This window comes from Kryptolebias marmoratus, linkage group LG22 (assembly GCF_001649575.2).
Source record: "Kryptolebias marmoratus isolate JLee-2015 linkage group LG22, ASM164957v2, whole genome shotgun sequence".
NCBI classification, from domain to species: Eukaryota; Metazoa; Chordata; class Actinopteri; order Cyprinodontiformes; family Rivulidae; genus Kryptolebias; species Kryptolebias marmoratus.
The window spans coordinates 19,059,952-19,064,750 of record NC_051451.1 but is presented as its reverse complement, the minus strand read 5'-3'; the positions used below and the strand labels follow the sequence as shown (position 1 = coordinate 19,064,750).

Here is a 4,799-nt window from a genome sequence, read left to right as displayed (position 1 = left end):
AAAAAAAAAATCGACTCAACCAAAAAAAAAGAGTTTCAAACAAAAAATTAGTGACTTCAATCAAAAAAAAAAAAATCTTTAAATAAATTTTTGTTTTGTAAAAAAATATTTTTATGGTTAAAAAGTTTTAAGATGTTTTTTTTGTTTGACATTATTATTTTTTTGATTGAATACTATTTTTCTTTGTTTGACATGATTTTTCTTTTGATTGAGTACTCCTTTTTTTGTTTGACATGATTTTCTTTTTTGATTGAATAATTGTGAAACAAATCTAACTCCATACACTTCTGGTTTCACACCCATGATAATGCCTGTTTATAATTAGAGCTGTACCTTCCTCGTGTGTTTTTCTCCCGTCTCCTGTGTTCGTACCACTGATCCACCAAGGAAAGATGCTGTGGACGTCTCTGCAGCATCGTTCCACTGATCTTCTCTATATTTGCTTTGAATGGCTTGGTTTTTACCAGGTGTGCAAAAATAGTGAGATTAATTAATTGTTTTGTTTATATAATGTAAAAGAGGTAGCTCAACAACAGCATTCTTGTGCTGTGATTCAAAAACACTTTTATAGATCATCGTTAAAAAGCAAGTGTCTTCTAGAGAGACAGCAGAAATACTGTTTTTATTAAAAGAATTAAAAAACTTATGTTACAGACACTGATGTGTGTATCTGCTTTAAAGTCCAAACCTAGAATTACCTCATCAGTACGTGTTGATGCATTATTTACATGTTTGTTTGTTCTCCAACAAGCTGTCCGGGTGTTGATATTGATCAAAATCACCAACTGTGACGGAGTCCTCCTGGCAGCGCCATCACTGAGGTCCAAACACGCCAGCTGAATCCAGGCCAGAGGAAGGAGGCTAATGCCTGGTTTAACATCACCGCCGGATAACAGAGAGGGTTAGGTAGCAGGCTAACGCCTGGCTTAGCAGAGCTGTCAGAACTGAGAGGCAGAGACAAACCTAAGGAAATATCGTGAAGGGTTTCCTTTTCAATGACCCCGTCAGATCCACAGAACACCTGGTCAGAGTGAGAACGAGTGGAAAGGTGTAAAGTGCGTGCTTCTTCTTCTGCCAACTGAATAATGACAGAAAGGTTAGACTGACTGAAGGGGGTGAACGTGGGCCGATGCCAAGCCACGTACCTCGAGCCGGAGGGTGTAATGTCTGTCTTTACCGTGCTGCCAACAGAGATGTTAGATCAATCCCCAAAGGCCTGTTTGAGTCAAGCAAAAGACAAAAAAAAGAAAAAAACATCTGAAACAAATGTTTCTGTTAGAGCAGTTTCCGTCTACGACATGTTATATATCTGTCCTCAGCACAATAAAGCCTCAAAGGTTGTGAGAGAGCATTTTTTGTTTGGTTTAGAATATCTAAAAAGTCCCACTTTGGGTGATGGTGAAGTGGAAAAGTGAAAGAAACTTGAGTAAATAAACTTGAAGTCAGTAAATAAACACCACCACTCACCCCATTCTACTCTAACATGTACCAGTGAGGGTTTCACCCTCATGTAGACCTGAATATCTCCAAATTTATTTAAACCACTTTAAACCCAAGGAATTCCTAATATTTAATTTGAAATCCACTTAAATGATTGAAAATATGGAAAATGCACAACTTGAGTCTTTAAATAACGTAAAATCTTGGCTTTAAAAGTCAACTAGCGAGTGAAGAGAGTGATTCATGCTTTTTATGTCTAAAAGCTTTTTTAAAAGCTACTTTTTATTTGTACTCGTGTTCAGTTGTGAGTTGAAAAACAGCCAATGTTGGCTACAGTAAAGATATTTATCTACATTCGTATTTTATTGACAGATTAAAACATACAGCAAGCTGTAATTTCATTTATTATGTCATATAAACGTGGACCTATACAGACTGTGTGCAGACAGCAAGACACCTCTGGGATATTTTAAAGAACGCAGTTAAATATATTTGTAAAAACAGAACATACTGATCATTTTGCATAAATTTGGAAAAAAAAGGTTTAAACCGCACAGATTCTTATATTGTTGTAATAGTTTTGGGGCAGGAAAATTCAGCTATTGATCGTCTGAAACCTGCTGTTGCTTGAAAGTTAATATTTAATGGTAATGTCTAAAGTTTAATCAAAGTTTATGACTAGGTCTAATTGTCTAAAATACTTTTTCCTTCTTTTTATTTTTTGCTGAGAAAAGAAGATGTCTGTAGAGGACTTTTGAACCCAGAAATGCTCACGGGAAAGAACAGATTTACTTGAATTTCTGGTCAGATGTTTTTGGAAATAACCCCAGGAGTGTGCGGTTCTGCAGGTGTGAATCTAAATCTTTGCTGATTTACCAAAGCAATTCATTTTAATCTCGACTAAAACAAGATGAGCTCAAAAAAGCACCGACTCACTCAGGAGCAATTTACTGTTCATTATTGTTTGTGAGAGTGACTCTACATCTGGCTCCAGAAGTCAATAACGCTGATAGTAAAGAGTCCGTCCAACAGGAGGGAAAACAGTCCGAGTTCCTGTGCTGCACAACATGAAAAACACACAATAACCCTTTACATCTACTTGAGGGAAAACAAAACAGGGTATGCAGTGTGGTTTTCATGGCTGTCGTTTGACATCCTTTCAGTCCCATCTGCCTGGCTTTCCAGCCAGTGGAGTCATCTAAAAGGCTTCTGCTCTCCAATCGCTCGCACACTTTTTCCTTCATTAACTCCTGAGAAGATTCACAAGTCAGTTTTGCGCTTGTTTTTCTCCAGATTTATTTCGCTTAAACTTTCTTTCCCCACTTGTCTTTGTTCGTGTCACCCTGAAAACTGGATGTACGTTTGGATCTTAACTTTGGGTCTCTTTTTTGTGTGTGTGCAAAATACAACAGTGATCAAACAGACAGCAGAAAGATCATAAAAAAACTACAACGATGGATAGGTGCTGAATAATGTTCCTTGTTATTCCAACTTGCATTACCATCTATGTTGCCCTTAAATGTCAAAAAGCAATTTACTGAAACACAATTAGATGTATGGAGAGTTTAATGATATTTAAAAGGGTAATGGCAAAGTAAGATTGCTCTGCTTTAATGACCAGAAAAATCACCCAAATTCCTTTAATGTATCAACGACTAAAGGATGTCATGTTACTTTCAAAGCTTTAAATAAAAAAAACTTGGTTCACAGTCAAACTTTTTTTTTATTTTAAAAGTTCCCTGCCTCTTTCTTCCAATAAAGAAACAACTTCAAACATGTTTTTTTTTTTTTTTTCCATTTCATTCTGCACTGAAGCGCACAAAGAGGTGGTCTGATCTCTCTATTTGCGCTGTCTGTTCTTGGCTTCAGTCGTGGCTCGCTCTCCTCACGATCATGTTTCACTTTGTCGCCCGGCTCCCCCCACACCCGCTGAGAGGGGACTGTCACCCAGCACTGTGCCAGGCCTGGAGCTGGCACACACACACACACACACACACACACACACACACACACGCACGCACACACAAGCCTCACTCTGTCTTCGAGATTTCAATAATAATAATAAAAAAATAACCCTTCTGCTCAGTTTTCCCCTTGTCATCATGCTGCGATGCTCGCTCCTCTGGGCAGATTCGAAGCATGTGTCGGCCAGAGATTTAGACAGATATATCTCTCCCATTAACATCTGCTCCCTCGGCCTGCTCTGCTCCTCTTTCCAGGAGGCCACGGGCACGCTTCGCCGACGCATTCACACTCACGTCCGCGCGCGCGCGCCGTGCACACTTACGCTCGCGGTTCATACACGACTGACAATCAAGGACAGTTGGTTTTGAGCGGCGTCAGGACAGTTAGATTCTCACGGGGAGCCTCCAAACTACAGGCGACTGGCACACAGACAAACACTCAGAGAGCACATTTACGGCCAAACACTGAACGCCATCTGTCAGTCACTGTAGGAGGATATTACTGCTAACACACACACACACATGCAGGCACTTTCTATCTGACCGAATCTGTATTTATTACACAAAACTGACACCTAAACTGGCTTGTGTGAGGACAAGCAAAAGTGCACATGTAAACACGGCATGTTTGTTTTGTTATGTATAGCCTGTCTACATGTTATCTTCATTTACACACCCATAGTTCAGAAGGCTGACAATCTCCCTTCACAGTGCGGATTATTAATGGAATAATTCAGACGTGCCTTGACTCATTCAGCCTTTAATTATTACCAAGAGTTTTACAAATCAGCCAACAAAAATACTTCAACTAACATATATTCACACGCAAAGCTATTTCATTTGCAAAAAAGCTTCATATTTAAGAGATTAAGAGTGAAAGAAAATCCTAATAATTATGATTTTTTAATTTATGAAGCTTTTACGTGCATTCTTTTTTTCCAAAGGTGTTGTATTTTGTTCCAGCAGGTGCATAAAATTCAAAAGAGTTTGTTTTTTTTTAAATCAAGGTGCTTTTAAAGGTAAACAATTGTCTTTTATTCTGGTAGATTTATCTTAAATTGTTCTTGAGCAACGCAACAAACAAACTTCCAAATATCAGGAAGCTTTAAAAAGTTCAGAGGTTTCAAAGTTGACAGGTAAATGAACCAATAAATCCCATCACTGTAATAATAATAAACTGACAAGTAAAACTACAACAGCTCAGTTCTTACTGTCCTGACCGTAAGGGTTTGTGTTTGTAGCCTGAGTGTTTCCTTCAGCTTACATTTAAAGTTGTGTTTTTTCTTGAGTTTGGTGTGTTTTCAGTTTGCCTGACTGCTGCTCGTTAACTCACCTGTCCTGCAGCTGCTCGTTAGCCCAGCTGGAACCACTCAGTAATCACTCCTCCCACTTGTC

The 4,799-nt window shown here is 38.6% G+C and overlaps 1 long non-coding RNA gene across 2 annotated transcripts; it reads right to left on the bottom strand.

The window, feature by feature from the left end:
- Window positions 1-557: 557 nt before the first annotated feature.
- Window positions 558-4,799, bottom strand: LOC112450865. Of its 2 annotated transcripts, XR_005232689.1 has the most exons (4): window positions 4,738-4,799; window positions 1,146-1,216; window positions 964-1,021; window positions 558-868 (listed from the first exon to the last, which is right to left on the bottom strand). It is a non-coding gene; the product is annotated as an uncharacterized LOC112450865 (long non-coding RNA). The 2 variants fall into 2 exon arrangements; XR_003039594.2 differs by having other exon boundaries at window positions 558-1,021.